This window comes from Schistocerca cancellata, chromosome 7 (assembly GCF_023864275.1).
Source record: "Schistocerca cancellata isolate TAMUIC-IGC-003103 chromosome 7, iqSchCanc2.1, whole genome shotgun sequence".
Classification (NCBI taxonomy): Eukaryota; Metazoa; Arthropoda; class Insecta; order Orthoptera; family Acrididae; genus Schistocerca; species Schistocerca cancellata.
Genome location: NC_064632.1, coordinates 79,957,487 through 79,982,553, shown reverse-complemented (window position 1 = coordinate 79,982,553; position 25,067 = coordinate 79,957,487).

Sequence of the window (25,067 nt, the reverse complement as noted above, 5' to 3'; positions counted from 1 at the left end):
TCTTGCTGAAACGCAAACTCAGGATGACTTTGCTATGAAGGGCAACGAAACGGGGCGTACAGTATCGTCGACGTACCACTGTGCTATAAAGCTGCCGCGAATGTCAACCGAAAGTGTCTTGTTATGAAAAGAAGCGTAATCCCCGACCGTCAGTACTGGCTGCTGCGGCGACATTCAGGTTGTTTTCCCACCGCTGAGTCGTCAGCTTAGATGGCTGCCATGTGGAGGACCTGGGTTCGATCCCAGGTATTGCTAAGGAGTTTTCCTTGGTGGAAGGACTGTTACGGGGTGTAATCGGGATCTCGTAATGTAAAATGAAGAGCTGCTTGACTGAGAAGTAGCCGCTCCAAGGTCTGGAAAGTCGGCAAAGGGGCCGGGAGAACTGTTCTGACGACGTGGCTCTCCACACCGCATGTGCGTGACACCCCATGGTAGAGGACGACACGGGGGCTGGTCGATATCCCTTACGCCTTCAAAGCCTAGACCAAACGTTTGTTTTGTCTTGGTCCTCATCGTAGCTTGTATCAGCTCCTAAAAGAAGCGTAATATCTGTTCAAGAGGACTATAACGGATAGTTGTCTCTCTACATCTACATCTACATCTACATACATACATACATCTACATACATGCTCCGCAACCTCGTACCACAACTAGCATCTTCTCGACTTGTTCCACTCCCAAACAGAACGAGGGAAAAATGACTGCCTATATGCCTCTGTATGAGCCCTAATCTCTCTTATCTTATCTTTGTAGTCTTTCCGCTATGTGTAAGTTGGCGGCAGTAAAACTGTACTGCAGTCAGCCTCAAATGCTGGTTCTCTAAATTTCCTCAGTAGAGATTCACGGAAAGAACGCCTCCTTTCCTCTAGAGACTCCCACCCAAGTTTCTGAAGCATTTCCGTAACACTCGCGTGATGATCAAACCTACCAGTAACAAATCTAGCAGCCCGCCTCTGAATTGCTTCTATGTCCTCCCTCAATCCGACCTGATAGGGATCCCAAACACTCGAACAGTACTCAAGAATAGGTCGTATTAGTGTTTTATAAGCGGATTCCTTTACAGATGAACCACATCTTTCCAAAATTCTACCAATGAACCGAAGACGACTATCCGCCTTCCCCACAACTGCCGTTACATGCTTGTCCCACTTCATATCGCTCTGCAATGTTACGCCCAAATATTTAAATGACGCGAGTGTGTCAAGCGCTACACTACTAATGGAGTATTCAAACATTCCAGGATTCTTTTTCCTATTCATCTGATAGAATACGAGATATTTCGGTGGTAAATAATCGCTCTGGAGTTTTGAACTAATGTTTTATAGGTCGCTGTCTTCTGCAGTTTTACAATTTATGCATAGACCGCTGAATATGTCACTTTCACTGTAACACAATCATGAAGCAGTACTGTCCACGTAGGTAATATTATAAGGCACATTATTTTGTGTTTGAATGAAATGTTCAAGTATCCTATCGCTGTCAACATAATTCACAAAAATGTGTACCTAATGTTGGTGTCTGAGTCCACGTCAGAAAAGAGAGAAGGAAAGAAAAACCAGTTTCCATCGATCGTAGCTCCATTCCTGGAACGAGGTGATAAGCAAATTCTTTTCCGGTTCGGTGACACAGTTGTTGGCGTGGGACGGTGAGAAAAATGCAGCTCTGATCCTCTTACTTGGCCAAGCCGTACCCGCCTGGCCGCCTAACCGGAGAGTCACCGTGTACAGGTCACCATTAGCAAAATTGGGGACACAGCACTGCGTCCTACATAAACCTCCGGCGCCAAATCACACCTCTCTCTCTCCCTCTCTCTCTCTCTTTCTCTCTCTCTCTCTGCGGAATTCTCTCTCTCTCTCTCTCTCTCTCTCTCTCTTCTTCCAGCCCTCACTCGTTCTCTCTTTCTCTCCGTTGCAAGTTTCACCGTCGTAAGCTGCCGATCCATTAACAAGCCATGAATGATTAAAGCGGTCTCAACTTCCAGACTAAAGAGAGAACTACCTTTAGATTGTGTTAACTTGGGCTATATGAGTCGGCAGGATGGGAAATTTCTCCCTTTCAACCTGTGAAACAATGAAGCTGATTCAGATATACAGTCGAAAGAAAAGTGATCGACCAAATTATACTCACAGGGTAGATAAATGCTAATATTTCATTGCGGCCCCATGTAGGCAGTGAGTAATCGAATCGAAAGTACTGTCAGATTATCATGTAGACTGGTAAGAAAGTACTTTTCATTTGAAGGGAGAAACTCAATGAATAGCTATTTAGACGGGACTCGTTCTTCTACTTAAGAGTATTTCTGACGAAGCCAAAATGTCATTCGAGATACAGTGCAACATGTAATTCTCCACCTATTTTCGTCTTATTCGGGTTCCAAGTAAACAACGTTGTTCTGCTGTCATGTACAGTAAAGATGAAGACAACACATCGTTTTCTTACGCTTATGAGTTACTCTGATTGATGTACTACTCCCCTCACAACGAAACACAATTACTTCTGTATTCAAACCATAAACATCACAATAAGAAGACAAAATCGGTTGTATGATCAGTAAAATACACCACAAAAGCAAATTTTCAATATTCACTGTATATATTAACTTTGCCTTATTGATATGATATGCTATGATACCTAATTAATATTATACCTTTTTTGCCGTTACGATGAAAGACAATTAAACAGAGTATCATCATCATCATCATCATCATCATCATCATCATTTAAGACCTCTCAGCGTTCAGTCTGGAGCATAGCCCCCCTTATACAGTTCCTCCATGATCCCCTATTCAGTGCTAACATTGGTGCCTCTTCTGATGTTAAACCTATTACTTCAAAATCATTCTTAACCGAATCCAGGTACCTTCTCCTCGGTCTGCCCCGACTCCTCCTACCCTCTACTGCTGAATCCATGAGTCTCTTGGGTAACCTTGCTGCTCCCATGCGTGTAACATGACCCCACCATCTAAGCTTGTTCGCCCTGACTGCTACATCAATAGAGTTCATTCCCAGTTTTTCTTTGATTTCCTCATTGTGGACACCCTCCTGCCATTGTTCCCAACTACTAGTACCTGCAATCATCCTAGCTACTTTCATATCCGTAACCTCAACCTTGTTGATAAGGTAACCTGAATCCACCCAGCTTTCGCTCCCATACAACAAAGTTGGTCGAAAGATTGAACGGTGCACAGATAACTTAGTCTTGGTACTGACTTCCTTCTTGCAGAAGAGAGTAGATCGTAGCTGAGCGCTCACTGCATTAGCTTTGCTACACCTCGCTTCCAGTTCTTTCACCATGTTGCCATCCTGTGAGAATATGCATCCTAAGTACTTGAAACCGTTCACCTGTTCTAACTTTGTTCCTCCTATTTGGCACTCAATCCTTTTATATTTCTTTCCCACTGACATTACTTTCGTTTTGGAGATGCTAATCTTCATACCATAGTCCTTACATTTCTGATCTAGCTCTGAAATATTACTTTGCAAACTTTCAATCGAATCTCCCATCACAACTGAGTCATCCGCATAAGCGAGATTGCTTATTTTGTGTTCACATATCTTAATCTCACCCAGCCAGGCTATTGTTTTCAACATATGATCCATAAATAATATGAACAACAGTGGAGACAGGTTGCAGCCTTGTCTTACCCCTGAAACTACTCTGAACCATGAACTCAATTTACCGTCAACTCTAACTGCTGCCTGACTATCCATGTAAAGACCTTTAATTGCTTGCAAAAGTTTGCCTCCTATTCCGTAATCTTGTAGAACAGACAATAACTTCCTCCTAGGAACCCGGTCATATGCCTTTTCTAGATCTATAAAGCATAGATACAATTCCCTGTTCCACTCATAACACTTCTCCATTATTTGCCGTAAGCTAAAGATGTGGTCCTGACAACCTCTAAGAGGCTTAAACCCACACTGATTTTCATCCAATTGGTCCTCAACTATAACTCGCACTTTCCTTTCAACAATACCTGCGAAGATTTTACCCACAACGCTGATTAAAGAGATACCTCTGTAGTTGTTACAATCTTTTCTGTTTCCATGTTTAAAGACTGGTGTGATTACTGCTTTCGTCCAGTCTGATGGAACCTGTCCCGACTCCCACACCATTTTAATTATCCTGTGTAGCCATTTAAGACCTGAGATTCCACTGTATTTGATGAGTTCCGACTTAATTTCATCCACCCCAGCCGCTTTATTGCACTGCAATCTATTGACCATTTTTTCCACTTCCTCAAATGTGATCCTATTTCCATCATCATTCCTATCCCATTCTACCTCGAAATCTGAAACATTACTGATCGCATTTTCACCTACATTGAGCAACTCTTCAAAATATTCCCTCCATCTGCCCAAGGCATCCACAGGATTCACCAGCAGTTTTCCTGACCTGTCCAAAATACTTATCATTTCCTTCTTACCTCCCTTTTGAAGACTGCTAATTACACTCCAGAATGGTTTTCCAGCAGCTTGACCCATAATCTCCAACCTGTTTCCAAAGTCTTCCCACGATTTCTTCTTCCATGCTGCAATTATCTGTTTGGCTTTGTTTCTTTCTTCAACACAACTTTCTCTGTCTACCTGGGTTCTGGTATGTAGCCATTTTTGATACGCCTTCTTTTTACTTTTACAGGCTGCCTTGACTGTATCATTCCACCAAGCTGTTTGCTTCATCCTACTTTTACACACTACTGTTCCAAGACATTCTTTAACCACTTCTAGTACTGTGTCCCTGTACCTTGTCCATTCCTTTTCCAATGGCTGTAATTGACTACATTCAACTAACTGTTACCTTTCTGAGATCGCTGCTATGTACTTGTGCCTGATTTCCTTATCCTGAAGTTTCTCCACTCTTATCCTCCTACATATGGACCTGACCTCCTGCACTTTCGGCCTCACAATCCCAATTTCACTGCAGATTAAATAATGATCAGTGTCATCAAAGAATCCCCTGAATACACGTGTGTCCCTCACAGCCTTCCTGAACTCCTGATCTGTTATTCTATAGTCAATGACAGATCTGGTTCCCCTGCCTTCCCAAGTATACCGGTGAATGTTCTTATGTTTAAAAAAGGAGTTTGTGATTACTAAGCCCATACTGGCACAGAAATCCAAGAGTTGTTTCCCGTTCCTGTTGGCCTCCATATCCTCTCCAAATTTACCCATAACCTTTTCATACCCTTCTGTTCGATTTCCAATCCTGGCGTTAAAATCACCCATGAGCAGAACACTGTCCTTGTCCTTTACTCTAACAACTACATCACTGAGTGCCTCATAAAAACTATCCATCTTATCTTGATCTGTCCCTTCACAATGCGAATATACTGACACAATCCTAATTTTCTTGCTAGACACTGTCAAATCTATCCACATCAGTCGTTCGTTTACATACCTTATTGCAACTACGCTGGGTTCCATTTCTTTCCTGATGTAAAGCCCTACACCCCATTGTGCTATTCCTGCTTTGACTCCTGACAGGTAGACCTTGTATTCTCCCACTTCCTCTTCTTTCTCACCCCTTACCCGTATGTCACTAACAGCTAAAATGTCCAGCCCCATCTTACTTGCAGCCTCTGCCAGCTCTACCTTCTTCCCAGAGTAGCCCCCATTGATATTAATAGCTCCCCATCTCATTACCATTTGTTTGCCAAGTCGTATCTTAGGAGTCCCTGGTTTGTCAGTTAGAGGTGGGACTCCGTCACCTCCAAAGGTCCGAGGCATTTTGCTCTGATTATTGCCAGCATCATATTTAAAGTACCAGGGAAGCAGGTTGCTAGCCTTACTTGCCCCAAGTCCCATTGGGTTTTACCCCTAACGGCTGAGGGACTAACCGGTGGATTTGGTAGTCTTTGCCGTATGAGCACAAAGGTGACCACGACTCAGAATATGTCCGAGATGCCCAGCCTTATTCCAAAGTAACTGGTATCCCGACTGTCGGGACCACTTACTTGGCCACTCATACGTTGCCCGTGGTTCATGAACTAGGACATGACTACAGGAACCCACACCATGGACCATAAAAAATAATGTATTGAAAGCGAATACGAGGTTGCGTTTCTATAAAGAAAATACGAGATCGCTGCAAAACCGATCGAACGATAAAATACTAACGGCTTAGGAAAAATAGTTTTCCAGATCCATAGCTTAAACGACCATTTCCTCCAGGTTATTATTTCGTTTATGTTAAATTTTCCAGCTATGTAAGATTCATAAAGTAAAATAGTAAGACTTCTCTATGTCTCGCACTAACAACTTCACTCATCCCAAATCCATGCTGCACATAGCAGCGTTAGAAGTACAAAGCTGCTTATCAGTGATAGTGCTTACAAACTTCCATGTTCCCTCAATAAGCAACTATCATCTGTCTAATAACTGTAACAGACCTGAAAATCATACTTCACCAAACCCACAGAAGGAAATATTCAAGCTGAAAAAATTAAGTCAGTCGTCATTATTATGGGATATTGATTTATCGATTCAAAGTTACTCAACTTCACGTTGTACAAATTTCATTTACATTATATTCGGTTCTTATAACTTCTCCACTTTAGTCCTAGTTGTATTATAAAGTTATCGTTACCTCGTAAGATCAATAGTCTCTCCAAATGTCAAGTTTTATCCTTAGAGGTGTGGACTGGGCAATGATGACTCAGTGAATCAGTGTGGCCCTCTTTCGCCCACTTAGGAGTTGAATTTTTAAAAACAGTGAAACGCGTATTTCTTCATTTTTAACTGAGAAGCCAAAAATCAATTTTTCCCTATTTCACCCCACTTAGGGCTGGAATTCGCAAAAATAATGAAATGCCTATTTTTTTTTAATTTCTAACTGAGAAGCCAAATACCAATTTTCAAATATTTAGCTTCAAAAATGATTGCGTAAGGAAATATTCCCATACAAATTTAGATCCCCTATTTCACCCACATAGGGACTGAATTTTCTTAAAGAGTGAAAAACGTATTTCTTTATTTCTAAATGCGAAGCCATATTCAAATTTCAATACATTTAGCCTTACAATGCTATAATAATGAAACATTTTCTTAAAACATTTCGTTATGCTATTTCACCACCATAGGGGTTGAATTTCTAAAAACATTTAAACATATATTTTTATCTACGATAATATGAACATTTTTTTTTTGTAACTGAGAGGCCACATACCAAATTTCATACGCGTAGATCTAACAACACTTTAGCATTCTTTAGTAATGATTTATTTTGAAAAACGCTTTCGCCCACTGTTTCTCTCACATAGGGGTTAAATTTCCAAAAACGCTGAAACATGTATTTATTCATGACAGAGAAACCAAATGCCACTTTTCGTAGGTCTAGCTTCAAAATTGCCTTTATAGCGACATATTTTCAAAAAATCTTTCATTCCCTATTTCAGCTCCTTATGGGTGTAATATCGAAAATCCCTTATTTTACGCCGCCTGCAATATAAGATCCACGCCCACTGAAAATTTCAATTTTCAATTCTTAGTGGTTTGTGTCAGTGAGTGAGTGAATCAGTAGGGACGTTGCCTTGGATTATCATTAACGGACAATTCCAATTACAGAGATTCTACTAATTATGTACCACAGTTACTCTCACTCGAGTAATCACGCTAGATCAGGCTATCTTCTATATTCTCTCCTTCACATGTAACAGTCGTACCTTTGCCCTGTCACTGACAATAGTCACAACACGGTTTTTACGTCGAGACTTCCCTACAGTTACGGCTAGGCTTGTACATACCATATTCCAGTCAGCGGGAGAGAATAACCGCTTTAACGCCATACGCTCACTACTACTGATATAATTAAAAGAACAAATAAATTCAGTTGTCTCTGAAACACAGACTGTTTCCATACGGGGAAAAATACGACTAACAGTGAGATTAAATCCCTTGATGAATACTACAATGGCTGACGTCAAAGCGTTATTAATAACGCAGTATACTGCTATTCACTCAAATCTCACAGCGGGACATTGTATAGAAACAGAAGAGTACATATGAAGTGAAAGACTCGTGAAAAACAATTGACAGTGTACAGTAACGATCCAAAGTATTCGAGTATCAATGATTAAAACTATATACTTTATCTCAGAGTACAAACACATGGTAAAAACTAAATAAACCAACAAAATAAGCAATTTTCTCTTTCTGTCATTAAGTGCAAAACATTATACTTTAGATTTTAGCCTCTGTAAAGTACTCACACTACCCTCAGAAGAGCTTCGCGAACTCTTTTGTAGTGGTTTTGCAGATATTGCAATCCAACGCTTGGGTAAATTCCTTCATACGTAGATCTTCAACATCAGATGACCTCACTTTTCTGACCTCCCTGGCAAGTTCATCCCAAAAAAGTATAATGGAATTTAAGTCACGTAAATGACTTGGCCAAATCATATTCTTCAGTTTCCTACATTTCTATTTTATACTGACGTACCTATTGCACAATTCAGGAACATGTTTGGGATCATTGTCCTAGGGCAGAAGCAGCCCACGACCAATAAGCTTCTTGCCAGATGGAACGACATTTTTTGATCAGTATTTTGTGATAGTCTTCTTTCTAAAATGTTCCATTAAATCTCGATAGATCAATGACTTTTTCACCCGCAAAAAATCACCACATCATGAGCGACCCTCCACCATACTTCACCGTTGGCGTCACTCACCGACTCTTCACATGTTTTCCACGAAGTCAACGAACAGACGAACAAACATTCGACGATAGATTCCATTTACTTCAGTTTTAGATTCCTCCGTGCTTCCGTGAATAAAACCTTGGAACATCCCTGCACGCTCCAGTTTTTATGTTACCACACCCACGGCAATCTTTTCACATTATTTCGTTTGCGTACTAAAGGTTGAAGGTTGTTTGGCCGCTACGCAGCCCTTTAAACTTTGTTAACGGAGACGACGTAGCACGGTTGGGACAGAGCTTGGAGATGCTGGCGTACTGTTTACTTCCTCACGAATTTCAGGCACAGTACCAGTTCTCTAACGTTTACTCTGCACGCATGTTAACGTATCTTCCTTTATGCTGTTCATCGGTGTCCATCAGATTACGAGACACTTGCATTAACACCATTTTGCTTCAACTGCTGCAACGTATACACCGCAGCAGGTGGGGGTATACCAACTTACGTTACTCTTGTTTTATTACAGCAGCCTTGCTAACGCAAAGCTGCAATTACAGCACTTTTTTAATTCCAGTCCCCTATTTCCGTCCCATTAGGAGGCAATACGGTATGAACCTGACCATGTATACAAAGCCATAGCTTGATGATCACAGTGTACTGTAAACTAATGAGAACTGATTGCTACACAGACAGATGAAAGAAAGGAGCCGTCGTAGGTAAAGCCACGTCACTGTTGTGAAGGATGCCCACCAGCGCTCCTCTATGCAAACATCCAGCCAAATACACAACAAATGCGCTTAGTCTTGGTATGTTTAATCTTTTTACTTGTTTTACTATCACAACGGGGATATGATAGAGTATTCAAAACGAAATCCTTGTTTTAACCACAAATCCATAGTTGTGATAAATGATCAAAAACTTTTGACTAGTAGTGTAAATGTCTATACTAAAAAGTTAAAAATTATCTTAGACTAGTCACTTTTAATGAAATGAATTTTTTGTGCATAATATTTTGTATGAATCAGGATAATAATAATAGCGATTGCTTTTTTCTGATAGATCATGGCTTAAACTGAAGTGTTGTTGTTTGTTGCCTTTAGTCCGAAGACGGGTTTGATGCTCTTCTCGCTAGTCTATTCTGTACAAGTCTCTGAGTTTCTGCATAACTGCGCAACCTACATCCATTTGAATCTGCTTACTGTTTTGGTCATGCACTGCACTATTAGTAAAAAACTACGCGAAACTGAGCTATTCATGCTTTAACCACCACAACATGAAAATCACAGTTGCCCACAGTACTATTTTCCATTTAATAGAAACACAAGTGTGGTGCTTCCTTCACGACACTAAAGAGCGTGATAATGTTGAGAATATCGTTAATAAGTGCATCCGATTACAAGTCAAACACAAAGATAGATAAGCAAGAAGATAGTCCTTACCACCACAGGAACTCAATCAGTGATATTGGTTTCAAAGATTTTCATTGACATTTCTTTTTATTATGAAATATGCAAAGCAAGAAACTCACTAATCCAAGTAGAAGCTGGAGAACTTGTTCACCTGGAAAAACTGCGAAGAAAAGTTACACACATACCAAGTAAAATACCTGAGTTGAGACCGAGGTTGTAACCAGAGGGAAACAGCAACACAGACCGTTATGGTGCAGTCTAATTTAGGACATGTGAGGCAGAAGGTTAACAGACTAGAGATAATCGAGGTTGTTGTTGTTGTGGTCTTCAGTCCGAAGACTGATCTGATACAGCTCTCCATGCTGCTCTATCCTGTGCAAGCCTCTTCATCTCCGAGTAACTACTGCAACCTATATCTTTATGAATCTGCTTACTGTATTCACTTTTTGGTGTGCCTCTAAAATTTCTACCCCAACACTTATCTCCAATACTAAACTGGTGAACTCTTAATGTCTCAGAATGTGTTCTATCAACCGATCCCTTCTTCTACTCGTGGTATGGCACAAATTTATTATCTCCCCACATCTGTTCATACCTGCTCATTAATTATGCGATCTACCCACCTGATCTTCATCATTCTTCCGTAGCACCACATTTTAAAAAGCTTCCATTCTCTTTTTATCCAAACCGTTTATCGACCATGTTTCACTTCCATACGTGGCTACAGAAAATACTTCCTAATACTTAAATCTATGTTCGATGATAAGAAAGCTTTCTTCTTCAGAAATGCTTTTCTTACCATTTCCAGTATACATTTTATATTCTCTCTACTTCAGCCATTATCAGTTATTCTGCTGTCCAAATACCAAGGTAATCTTCTACTCTAAGTGTCTAGTTTCCTAATCTGATTTACTTCGACTACATTCCATTATTCTTATTTTGCTTTACTTGAGATTCTCCTTAAATCTTCCTTTAAAGACACTGTCCATTCCCTTGAACTGTTCTCTCATGTCCTTTGCTCTCTCCGACAGAATTACAATGTCACCGGCAAGCTTCATAGTTTTCATTTCTTCTCCCTGAACATTAATTCCTAATCCTTCTTTGGTTTTCCTTTATACTTTGGTTTCCTTTACTGCTTGTTCAGTGTACATATTGGACAACATGTGATAGGCTATAACCCAATCTCATCCTGTTTTTAACCTCTGCTTCCCTTTCAATCCCCTCGACTCGTGTAGTTCCTGTACAAGTTGTAGATAGCCTTTCGCTCCCTGTATTTTTACCGTGCACCTTCAGAATTTCAAAGAGAGTTTCCAGTCAGCACAGTCGAAAGCTTTCTCTAAGTCTACAAGCGCTATAAATTTAGGTTTGCCTCTCCTTCACCTGTCTTCTAAGAAAAGTCGTAGGGTCAGTACTACCTCGCGTGTTCCAACATTTCTTCGGAACCTCAAACGGATCTTCCCAGAGGTCGACTTCTACCAGTTGTTCCATTCTTCAGTTAATTTTGCAACCATGCCTTATTAAATTGGTAATTTTCACACTTGTCAGCAACTGCTTTCTTTGGAATTGGAATTACTAAATTCTTCCTGAACTCTAACGGTATTTTGCCTGTCTCGTACGTCCTGCACACCAGATAGAAGAATTTTGTCATGGCTGGCTCTCCCAAGGCATCAGTAGTTCTGACAGAATATCGTCTACCCTTGGACCCTTCTTTCCGCTTAGATCTATCTGAGCTCTGTCAGATTCTTCTCGCAGTATCATATCTCCCATCTCATCTTCATCTACACCCACTTCCCTTTCTATAATGTTTCTTTCAATTTCATCTTCCTTATATAGACACTCTTTATACTCTTTCCACTTTTCAGTTTTCCCTTCTTTGCGTGGGTTTGTTTTACCATTACAGCTTCACATTTATACAGCTGCTTCTCTTTTCAACAAAGGCCTCTCAAATTTTTCTGTAGCCGGTATCTGTCTTTCCTCTACTGATGTATGCTCCTAAATCATTATATTTATCCCCTAGCCAGTCCTGCTTAGCAGTTTCGCACTTCCTGTCAATCTCATTTTTAAACGTTTGTATGCCCTTTCACGTATTTTTTTTGCCGAATTTTTAAATTTCGTCCTTTCATCAACTAAATTAAATTTATCTTTTCTTATCCAAGGTTTTCTGCTAGGCCTTGTCTTTTTACCTATCTGATCTTCTGCTGCCTCCACTATTTCATCTCTTAAAGCTACCCATTCCTCTTCTGTTTTATCGCCCTCTCCTGCTTTTGTCAACCGTTGCCTCGTGCTCCCTATGAAGCTCGCTACAAGCTCTAGTCCTTTCAACTTATCCACGTCACATCTCCTTAATTTCCTACCTTTTTCCAATTCCTTCAGTTTTAATCTAGATTTCATAACCAGTGAATTGTGGTCAGAATCCACATCTGCTCCTGGAAAGATCTGACAACTTAAAACCTGGTTCCTAAATCTCTGTACAATCAGTCTGAAACTTTACGGTGACTCCAGGTCCCTGCCACGCACATGACCTCGTTTTATGATTCTTAAGCCAAGTGTCAGCTATGATTACATTATGCTCTGTGCAAAATTCTACCAGGCAGTTTCCTCTTTCGTTATTTTCCCGCAGTCCATATTCACGAATCGTTTTTCGTTCTCTTAATTTTCTCCCACCATAATTAAATTTTCGTCTCTTTTAACTATTTGAATAATTTCTTTTATCTCATCATACATTTCTTCATTCTCTTCATCGTCTGCGGAGCTAGTTGGCTTTTAAACTTGTACTGCTGTGGTAGATGTTTGCTTCGGTCTGTTTTGGCTACGATAATGCATTCACTATGCTGTTCATAGTGGCTTACTCGCATTCTGTTTTCTTATTCATTATTTAACCCACTCCTGCGTTGGCCCTGTATGGCATTGTATTTATAACACTGTATTCACCAGACCAGAAGTCCTGTTCCTCCTGCCACCGAACTTCAATAACTCCTACTACATCTAACTCCAATCTTCACATATTTTCCGTTTTAAATTTTCTAACCGACCTGCCCGATTAAGAGATCTAATATTCCACGCTCCAGTCCGTAGAATGGCAGGTTTTTTTCTCAGGATGACGGCATCTTGCTGAGTAGTCCCATCCAGGAGTTCCGAATGGGGAACTATTTTAACTCCTGAACACTTTACCCAACAGTACACTATCATCATTGAACAACACAGTAGAGCTGCATGCTATCAGGAAAAATTGCGGCTGCAGTTTTCCCTTGCTTTCAGTAGTTCGCAGTACCAGCACTGCAAGGGCTTTTTGGTTAATGTTACAATTCTAGATCAGCCAATCATCCAGACCGTTGCCCCTTTAATTACTGAAAAAGTTGTTGCACCTCTTCAGGAACCACACGTTTGTCTGGTATCTCAGCAAATATCCCTGCGCTGTCTGTATCGCTAAGCCACGCAACCCACCCTACCGACGACAAGGTCCATGATTCGTAGCATTAATTGTATTCTTCGGACGAATATTGCTGTGAAGAAGCCGATGGAACTTCACAATATCTGGCTTTCCTCACCAGTTTCACTATTTTACACTTTCGCATAATATTTCCACTTTTTGTTTAACATCGCCAACAAAGGAACAAGCAGTAAACAAAGTTTTTCGTCGTTAATTACTTGGTTTTGTTTATTTATTTATTCCAAAAACCTTGTAGAGACTACGAGAAATCTATTTTGATTTTGCTTGTTGTGTCTAATTTTCGTTGCTCCCAGACTTCCTTCATTCTTCGAGAGTGTCATTCCTTTTCTTCCCTGGTCCACTTTCTTCCTTTTGCAGACCACTTTTTTCCTGATATCCTGCCTTTTTTGTTACTTCTCTAAAAAATATTCTGTTGTCTGTTACGCTCATTCTAATTGCTTTTTGTTTCGTATCTTTTTCAATTTCGGTGAATCATGTGGGTTTTGATTTGTAGCAGTTCAGCAAGTTGAAGATCTGCTTAATTAGTCTTATTACTCATTCGGTATACGTGTCCGTAAAACTGCAGTCTTCGTTTCCTCATTACGTCAGTTCGTGTTTCCATTTTCGATTAGAGCTCTCTGTTGGATCTTAATTTGCATTCAACGTTACTATTACATCTAGGTCTCAATATTTTCCTTAGAATTCTTCGTTCAATTTTTCCCAGTTTTTCAAAATCCCCAAATCCTGCTAGTTTCAGCGTTTTTGCTACATTCAAAGTTCCAGGCCTTATCACTATTTGATAGTGTCTTAGTTTTGTGTTCCAGGACATAAGTTTTTCGTTATATACTTTTTGTCATTTGATATTGCCTTTCCATTTACGTACTCTGTTTTCTGTGGCTGTCTTTTCTTTTGAGTTAATTGTTATCCATTCTCCCAGGTATTTAAAACAGATTGTTTTAAATATTGTCCAAAAAATGTTTAGTTCTATTTTTTCTGTTTGTCTCTGTAGTTCCGTTATCTGTTTTTTGGCATTGTCCAGTGAGTCAGTAATTAATGACACGTCATCTGCACAAGCTAGACAATCTATAGTGATTTTATTTGGGTTTCCTCCTAGCTGGACACGCTTAGTATTGGTGGATTTTCTCCATTCTGTCACTACCTAGTATTTTTTTAAATGTATTCAACACTGATTTTTATTATGAAGTAAGCATCCTCGATGCTCTTTTAGTAGGTAATACTGTTATTCTGTGTACAGGTATCGTTGTAGCTGTTTTGTGCATTTAATCTGGAAGCAAACGTGGTTGAATGTAAGCCTTATTTCTCTGAGTAATTAATGTTATTATTTATGATTGTTTCCTCCACAAATACTTGCTAGTGAAAAGAGCTTAAGGTCGTTACACTTTAAATATCAATTAGGAACTACAAAAGTAACAAACACAGTTAAGTGTGCACGTCAAAAATTGTGAAAATATCTGCTGCCTATTCATATGATAAGAGGAAAAGCTGGAAACTGCTCACTGATTACTGCCAAACAGTTTGAAGAACAGGCTTCCGAATCTTAATCGGTGGAGTGGATTTAGAAATGTCGGAGTGAGCAAACTTGCTGAGACTTTTCCTCGACAAAAAGTTTGCCTATAGAGGACACTCAATATTATTTCACTGCGGTTGAAGAGATTTTATAAATTGTCGGCAGATATTCTTCTGTCTACAAAAAAACTCAACTATTATCAAGATTGAAACTGATCTGACTCTATAAAGTACTGCATCTTTTTGTAGCTGGAGTACCGTACCAGGTGGTTTTCATATTTGAACTTGAGTCGCACGAAACTATATTATTTCCATGCCATGACCCTTTAAAGATTTCCAAAAAGACCGTCGAGTTTGTTGCAACATTCGCACGAAAATACTTCTAGCTATATTATTCTTCATAGCTATATTATTTTCGCAGTAGTGTACGATTAGCTGCTAATTTCAAATTGATTACTCTCCGTAAAGATCATAAATTTATGTCACAAGGCCTGATGCTTCAACGAATGACTAGTGGCATTTAATGTCCATGCCGGTCGTGACACCAGTACAGCCGCGAGGTCATTTACACAGAGCCGAGTTAGGATCAAACAAAAACACTGCATAACATGCACAGCTCAAAGACCACACGAGTTATATGTCAACCGCAGAGCGTGACCGACGATGTAACCTCTATTTATGAAAATCGTTTTAAACTGGTATCATGGCTCGCTCATTTAATAAACATCGATAGACAATCCAATCTGCTGTTGCAAAATATGGTATACGTTGTTTTGAACTGTGTTTTGATACAGTGAGGGACAGAACAGAGGTAACACGCGTTGGAAACATGAGAAGGAAGGAGAAAAGGACTATAACGAGTCCTGTCAACGCCACTAATTGGCTGACTGGAAGTTTTGTGAAGTTCTCGAGAAAGACCTGCTCGTCGCTGATCCTGAAGGACGAATCAGTCACCAAAATATGCCACTAATCTGTCAGGAAATTGTGAATACTTGAAGAATAGATAGATTTGGTCTACTGCTTCATTAAATCATCCGTCTAATTATAATATGGTGCGTCTACTGTTCAAGTGGGAGAAAAATCCTTAATAATAGTTTGTAGCTAACTAGCTACCTGCGTCAGTACGCTATGAATGCACGGTATTAGTAAACAAACGCGTTCGGCTCTCGAAATGACGTCGCTACCTCTGACGTAGTTATAACTATAATTTATTCAAATTCGCAATGAAAGAAATATTTTCATATTATTGATTATTGTTTGCAGAAGAACAGAAACATTACTTTGAAAGAGGTACAATCCTGTGGTGAACACCACAATACCGAACGCTGAAACACTGTTAACTGCATCGTATCCTGCTATTCAAAACAACTTACACAGGAAAGTATTACTATACAGTGTGCTACGATTAAGCAACCGTTTCACTCAATGACTTCGGTCGTTTCGAACTGTTATTGCGAATTTAAACTTTTAGAAAGGATTTTGTAATTACAGCAAAGCAGGGACCGGTATAAAATGCAAAAAATTAAATAAATCTGTCTCGTTCCCGTTTACAGATTTTTATTCTTTAACGATCGATTTCGACCCTTTCCTCGTACCATCTTCAGGCTCTCCTCCGCCATTATGTCTGCTTGTAGCGGCAGACGGAGCTAGATCCGTAGGAGTAAGGTCGCAGTGATATATATATATATATATATATATATATATATATATATATATATATATATATATATATATATATATATATATAAAGTAAACAAATTATGTCCATTAAATGTCACATAATACAGAATTGTATTACCTCCTTCTGTATCAAAAACTAAAATACATTATACGCCTTAATGTAATATAACAATGCCGGCCGCTGTGGCCATGCGGTTCTAGGTGCTTCAGTCTGGAATCGCGCTGTTGCTATGTTCGCAGGTTCGAATCCTGCCTCGGGCATGGATGTGTGTGATGTCCTCAGGTTAGTTAGGTTTAAGTAGTTCTAAGTCTACGGGACTGATGACCTCCGATGTTAAGTCTCTTAGTGCTTAGAGCCATTTGAACCATTTTGTAATATTATAATAGGTAAGTTAATTAGCCTAAAGGGCTCATACCGCATTTACTGAGATGTATATGGAATCACTCATTCGTTGGAACACCTCTGGTTGTTACCAGATTGTATCGCAGGCCCTGAACCCAGGTTCTCGTAGTGCAACCATATCGTTTAAGGAGTCTGCATACCCCAAAGTCTTTACGTATCCCCAAAGCCGAAAGTCATAGGGCTGAGGTCAAAAGAATGGGCAGGCGAAGGTATTGGCTCTTCCCCCGACCAATACACTGCTCCTGAAAGACTCGTGTTGGGTGTCGCCTCACCCGACGTTGAAAATGATCCGGTGCCCCATCATGCAGGTAGCACATTTGCAGTCTTTCATGTAATGGCACACTGTCGACCAACACAGGTAAATGGTGTCGAAGGAAGTACCGAAGTGACACTACCTAGCTCCATTCAGTATGGTACCGTATCTCATGAATAATCACCATGCCGGCCGGAGTGGCCGAACGGTTCAAGGCGCTACAGTCTGGAACCGCGCGACCGCTACGGTCGCAGGTTCGAATCCTTCCACGGAAACAAATTACAGTAATGTACTGCTGTGTCACAACAAGCAATGCACCATACGGACTGTACTGGTACACCAGATGAAAATAACATTTTTGACCGGTACACTACGCACTGTAGGACGCTGAGGAATATTGTACCGGTTATTGTGTTGGTTATTGTCTTAGGTGCGTGCTTGATACCAGTGCAGACACGATGTGCTGCAGAAACATCTTGTACGTATTCTGTAACCTCATTTTTCTCTCGCCAAAGTACAACTTCGAAGGTAAGAGGTTTACGACCAACATTTGTAGGAACCTTCTTTCTGCGCTTGATGCTTCCTACATCCTCTGTAAGTATTGAATCCTTTTCCTCCGGACATTCGGTATATACAGTTTGAAGAAACTTGTGCTACCCTTCGATACACCAGTCACTTCAAGGAAGGAGTGGGAAGGGCGAGGGGGATGTGAGATATTCGACTCAGAAATTCATGGAGAAATTCAACTGAACTTTGTAGATATCTCGCTTATTGCTAGCTAGAAAGCTTTGAGATTAAGGTAGATCTCGTATCAATAGGAGTGGGGTTTGAAATGCAAAAAACTGGCATGTAAAAATGTTTAAAAACTACTGAGAGAATTTTCGAATTCCTGGTACCCCTTGTTGCTAAGCTAGTTGATGGCAGTCCTGATGGCAGTTGATCCATGTTGGTGGATATACACATGAGGATGGGAATGGAAACGGGGGTGACATGTTCATTCCTTTTCGCAATATACTACTGGGATAGATAAACAATCAATTAATGCTGGGTAGTCACGTAGTCCTTCTCTCGTCACAAGAGATGAGGAGGACAACGTTTAACGCAGTTTACGCTTTCTCCAATACTTCTTCATCTGCTCACCTTTTTTTTCTTTTGTATCCTCCATTTTCTTCCCTGGCTACTTGAAACAACTTAGTCTAAGAAACATTTCCACTTTTCTTAATTCGGTATCTGTATTTATGCTGCCTTCAGTTTCATTCTTCATACAAATTTCTTCTAGATATTGAACTACTATCAACAACGACTTGACCTTTCATTTTTCAAAATATTATGTAAATTTATCTTGTTATTCTGTTCGGGCTATTTAGGACGTACCTGGTGCGGGTTACCAGTCTCTCTTCGGGCGTCGATGGACGAGGGAATGGGTGCAGCAGATATGGCCGCCTCTGAAGAAATAAAGCGCTCAGGGTGGAACAAAATGAGGAACCCAAGAGCACGTCTTTGTCACATGATAGCAGTGATATTCAACAGCGACCGTACCAATTCTTAATGGGTGCTGAATAACCATTTCTGCGGCTACGAGGTCAAGCCTAAACTTCAGCTTATTCCCAGCAGTCGGTTCCAAAGCAACTATGCACGCTGGAAATATCTGCAGTCCGTTTTCCACACACAGCAAAAAACTTTCACGAGAAAGTTACTTTACTTGCTTCTAGGAAGTAAAGAAAGTTGCAGTATTACGTCTATTCGGAATCGAGAACTTATACAGCCCACCTCCTGCATTATAAGAAGACACTCAGCGCAGTGTTTGTCGCAAGAATCAGTTTACAAAATGTAGAAAAGCCGTGAAAAAACGCAATGAAAAATGCCTGAGTTGGGCTATAAACTTGCTTTTCCCGGTTAAACGATACAGTACTACCTCGGTCAGGCCCTCCGTAATAATTACACTGGCTATCAAAATATGTACAACATGTTTCGTTCCTGTCCTGGTGGTACACAACGCTAATAATTATGAAACGGAAAAAATGAGTCCACATTGTGGTTTCAAATTTTCATATTGTCAAGAGCGACATGTAATCGGAACCAAGTGCGGAAATGAAACATACTGGACACATGAAATATTTTAATACTCGTTTGTTTGACTCTCCTCTCGCCCCTCCCCTAATACTTCTCTCTCTCTCTCTCTCGCTCTCGCTCTCTCTCCCTCCCTGTCTGTCAAATGGTATGCATAACATTTAAAACATTTAATACGGAAAAAAATAATTGTCTCTGTGGAAAGTGATCTCCTAAAGAGATTTTCTGCAGTTGTGAACATTATTGCACCACTGGAATGCGAGATTGAATAGGAATACATTATAAATAAAGTTATGGCTTTACATAAAATAATTTTTCCTACAACACTAATACTATATTACGCTTCCTATTCGTTTCAAACTTCACTAAGCATTACATGTGATGCATTTACGTTCTTTACAGGTCAGTTATGTTGTTCGATGTTTAACTTTTTACTTCATAATAACAAAATTCATATAACGAGTTGGTATTTTATGTGAGTTAGTCCCCCTTATAAATCTTTAAATTATAATTTCTTCCCCAGAGATCTTTTTCGTAAAAGCTGAGGAATTTTTATTTCAACGAAAAGTCCTGCGACAAGCAGATACATGATACTGTAGTAGCAATTGATTTTGTGTGTACAAGCGACAGTTTTCAGCTGTTCTAGTTGAATAAATCAGAAAATAGACATTAATACTGAATGTGATGAGTATGTAGCAAACAGTGATAAAAGACTTTCATGAGCCATGGTATTTAAAAACTTTACAGCGTAAGAGTCAGGTCTATGAAGGCGTAAACATCACTGACTCATATTATTCGACTGAAATAAATACTGGTGGAACAATCATATACATTACTGGCCATTAAAATTGTTACAGCAAGAAATGCGGTTGACTAGCGGGTATTCTTTGGACAGATATATTATACTATAACTGACACGTGATTACATTTTCACGCAATTTGGGTGCATAGATCCTGAGAAATCAGTATCCTGAGCAACCACCTCTGGCCGTAATAACGGCCTTGATACGCCTAGGCATTGAGTCAAACAGAGCTCTGATGGCGTGTACAGGTACAGCTGCCCATGCATACCACAGTTCATCAAGAGTAGTGACTGGCGTATTGTGAAGAGCCAGTTGCTCGGCCACCATTGACCAGAAGTTTTCAATTGGTGAGAGACCTGGAGAATGTGCTGGCCAGGGCAGCAGTCGAACATTTTCTCTATCCAGAAAGGCCCGTCCAGGACCAGCAACATGCGGTCTCACATTATCCTGCTGAAATATAGGGTTTCGCAGGGATCGAATGAAGGGTAGAGCCACGGGTCGTAACACATCTGAAATGTAACGTCCGCTGTTCAAAGTGCCGTCAATGTGAACAAGAAGTGACCGAAGCAAGTAACCAATGGCACCCCGTAGCATCACGCCAGGTGATACGCCAGTATGGCGATGACGAATACACACTTACAATGTGCGTTCACCGCGATGTCGCCAAACACGGATGCGACCATAATGATGCTGAAAACAGAACCTGGATTCATCCGAAAAAATGGCGTTTTGCCATTCGTGCACCCAGGTTCGTCGTTGACTATACCATCGCAGGCGCTCCTGTCTGTGATGCAGCGTCAAGGATCACTGCAGCCATGGTCTCCGAGCTGAGAGTCTATGCTGTCGCAAACGTCGTCGAGATGTTAGTGCAGATGGGTGTTGTCTTGCAAACGTCTCCATCTGTTGACTCAGGGATCGAGACGTGGCTGCACTATGCATTACAGCTATGCGGATAAGATGCCTGTCATCTCGACTGCTAGTGACACGGGCCGTTGGGATCCAGCACGGCGTTCCGTATGACCCTCCTGAACCCACCGATTCCATATTCTGCTAACAGTCATTGGATCTCGACCAACGCAAGCAGCAATGTCGTGATACGATAAACCGCAATCACGATAGGCTGCAATCCGACCTTTATCACAGTCGGAAACGTGATGGTACGCATTTCTCCTCCGTACACGTGTAAGGTGTCAGGCAAATCCAACACCTTCCATGAAAACCCTGACATGATAAGCAAATACGGCAGTATGTCACATAGCTCCGAATAAATCCTGACATTAAATTAACCAAAGTAATACGATCAACGAGTGAGCAAATGGAATACCACAGATTAACACAAGAACGCCTAAATGCATGTCATACCTTCCCACCGTGAAACAGACGCAGTTCCGAGGGAAGAAACGAAAACAGAAGCCGAGAGCAGAACCGTATTAAGCTAGGGGGCCCTACGATAAGGAACGGACACCCACGTTGCCAGCCAACCACCAGGACCACCTCCCATCCCATGTTAAAAGATAGAGCCCTCTAGAAGAACAGTATAGATTTTACTATAACACTAAAAGGGCTACACCAGCTGCAAGTTTTTGCGTGAGACTTTTTTGCGTCTCTGTTACGTTGCAAACGTTAAAAACAATGCCCCACCACGAAAAGTGTGTTTCTTATTGGATAGACAGAATATTTGTAGGCGGAGCTTAAGGTTAACATTAAGACCCTGATTGGTCAGATGAAAACACAGCCTGGTAGTTTTTTTTAAACCAATTTCCGTAAATTGTAGTAAGGAGAAGTTAGGAAAGAGTTGCTTCCGAGACGGTGCGGTGCGTGGAGCTGTGCCGCCCGCCGCTCCCTGACGAACATCGACAAGGTAATAAACGCATGCGATGCCGCATTTTTGAGCGCATAATGCTTCACTCAGAACTGCAGAAGTCTCATCTGTTACATCACCTTTTTACGTAATACTAGTGTCGATCGTCAATTGAAGGTAATGGTATTCACATTAAAATCTGAAATGCAATGATATATAATTATTGAGAAGCCACATCAGCCTCTGTAATTTACGACAAGTTAGATAAGTAATTAAAGATAATTGAGGGTCACTGTAGACCATTTTGATAGTTTTCTCTTTTATGAAACTTAATTTAAACCTAGATTATAGATGTGATATGGCATAGGTCATCCTTCGATTCATTGTAGAACTTGGAAACCCACTCAGGGAATATTCGTTCACATTGTTGTGGAACGCAGTTGGTTTTTATCATCCTGTATTAAAATATTTCCTTCTATCAATAGTGCAATTTATAAACAATGTTTTGTGAGTAGAATAAAATTTCCAATGGTAAACTTAACTGCTTTTTCGACGTTATTTTACAGCAAACTAAAAATAGGGAAGCCTTGAACCCCTTCCACTAAATTTAGTTAGTATTAAGATTCATTTACAGGGAGTGCAGTGGAGCTGACGCTGAATTCATTAAGTATTTGGTTATATCATCGCTAGTCTCACTGAACTCTTCTGAACTCTACATGTCATGTGTGGTCTGGCGTCTCCGTACCAGCAACAGGTCCCAGGTTCAAACTAGTCAATTCCCTAAAAAACACGCTCAGAGCGTCGTTGCGCCAAAGTGGTAGGGAGACACGACTTAGAACAAACAGACACCACGCAGAATGTTAGACACGAGACTTCACAACAACGTTTCACCAGGCAACGCCGGTCAACTGCTATTTGTCTATGAGAAATCGGTTGGAAAATTTCCTCATGTCAGCACGTTGTAGGTGTTGCCACCGGCGCCAACCTTGTGTGAATGCTCTGAAAAGCTAATCATTTGCATATCAGAGCATATTCTTCCTGTCGGTTAAATTTCGCATCTGTAGCACGTCATCTTCGTGGTGTAGCAATTTTAATGGCCAGTAGTGTAATTATGACACCAAAGATAAGGAGGTGGAGGAGGATATTAGTGTTTAACGTCCGTCAACAACGAGGTCATTAAAGACGGAGCACAAGCTCGGAGGAGTGAAGGATGGGAAAGGAAATCGGCCAAGCCCTGTCACGGGAACCATCCCCGAATTTGCCTGAAACGATTCAGGGATATCACGGAAAACCTAGATCAGGACGGCCGGAGATGGGTTTGAACAGTCGTCCTCTCGAATACGAGTCCAGCCCAAAGATAAGTGCCTTGTGGATTTACATCGTAAAGAGTGTCGAAGACCGACAGTACAACATTAAACAGCGAGTAGCCAGCGGCTAAGCTAAATTTCTTTTTTTGAATAAATCTTCCAAACAATATTCAAACTCTTGCATCCCACATGGTGCAGTGTGTTAATGCGTAATGATAATCATTCTTTAAACCGGGGGGTTGGGAGAGTAACTATTGCTACGAAAGGATATTCCAAGAAAGGTTTTGGAATGAAGTTTTTATTCTGAAAGACGGAGTAAAACTTCACACGTAACATTGGTCTGAACAGTACTGTGCTTAACAAAGTGAGCACTGATTTCAAAGGGTATTATGTGAAAAGAGAATTTCTATAAAATCCAATCAGCCTAATCAGTTGATTTGTTAATGCACGACTCAGGGGAGCAGTGTGGTCTTTCTCTCCTCTCTGAACAAATGAACAAAGTTAACTAGCTGGCAATTATCATTCTAAACAAGGTGTTTGTGCAAAGGCAAATCGCAGGGCCGGACGCATCCGCCATAGTTTCACAAGGAGTTCGCAGAAATCCATTCACCGTGCAGCTGGACAGCTCAGCATGCCCCCGATGTCCATCTGGCGTGTGTTGCGTCGGCGTTTACACATGAAATCGTATAAATTCAGCTGCTGCATGCTCTTCGTGAAAGCGACAAACAACAACGTGTGGAGTTATGTATTTTCGTTCTTGGCAAGATGGAGGATGGCAGATTCCTTCAACGCTTAGTGTTTGGTGACGAGGCAACATACCATTTAAGTGTATAGGTGAACCGTCGTAATATAACAATAAGGGTTACGGAAGAATCACATGAAGTTGTCGTTATGAGAGGGACTCTATAAAATTTAATGTGTTTTCTGCAGCTTCGCGAGAGAAGGTACATGATCCATTTTTCTTTTCCGAGGACATTGTTACAGGAGGCACATATCTCGATGTGCTTGAGGACTTTCTTTTCCCACAGTTGGAGACTGATTCGAACTACTTCATTTGCCAACAGGATGGGGCACCTCCACACTGGCATCTGTATGTGCGGGAATTTTTAAAACAAAGGATTACTGTACGATGGATCGGTCGCACTGGACCACATGATTCAGCCTTAAATTACTGTCCTCCAAGGTCACCGGACCTGACTGTATGTGATTCTTTCTTGTGGGGATTCATAGAAGACGCTGTGTGTGTGCCTCCGTTACCAACAACAATGAATGAACTGAGACGTCGCATAACAGCAGCTGTGGAAGCAAGACATGCTCGCTGCAGTGTGATAACAACGTGAATACCGCATTGACATGTGCTGTGCATCTCGAGTGCATATGGAACAACTATGAAAAGGCATGAAAAAGGAATTTTGACTTTATATATCTACATATACTTGCTGTCCTTTACAATAAATCTTTCTTCATCTACCAGATACAATGATAAGTCAACACAGCACTACTGAGTCCATCACGTACCACACTTCAACTAAGAATATGTCAGACTGCCCAGAGGAAAGACGGTGCCACAACAAGACAAAAGGTTATTTAACAGTAACATAACTTTCTCATTCTCTCTCTCTCTCTCTCTTTCTGACGGGTAGATCGATTACTTACAAAACAAAAAATGACATGCCCACATTTAAATTTGGTTTTGTTAATTTTCGGGTGAACAGTTCGTATATTTTTACTTCAGCGTAAGTCACTTCAT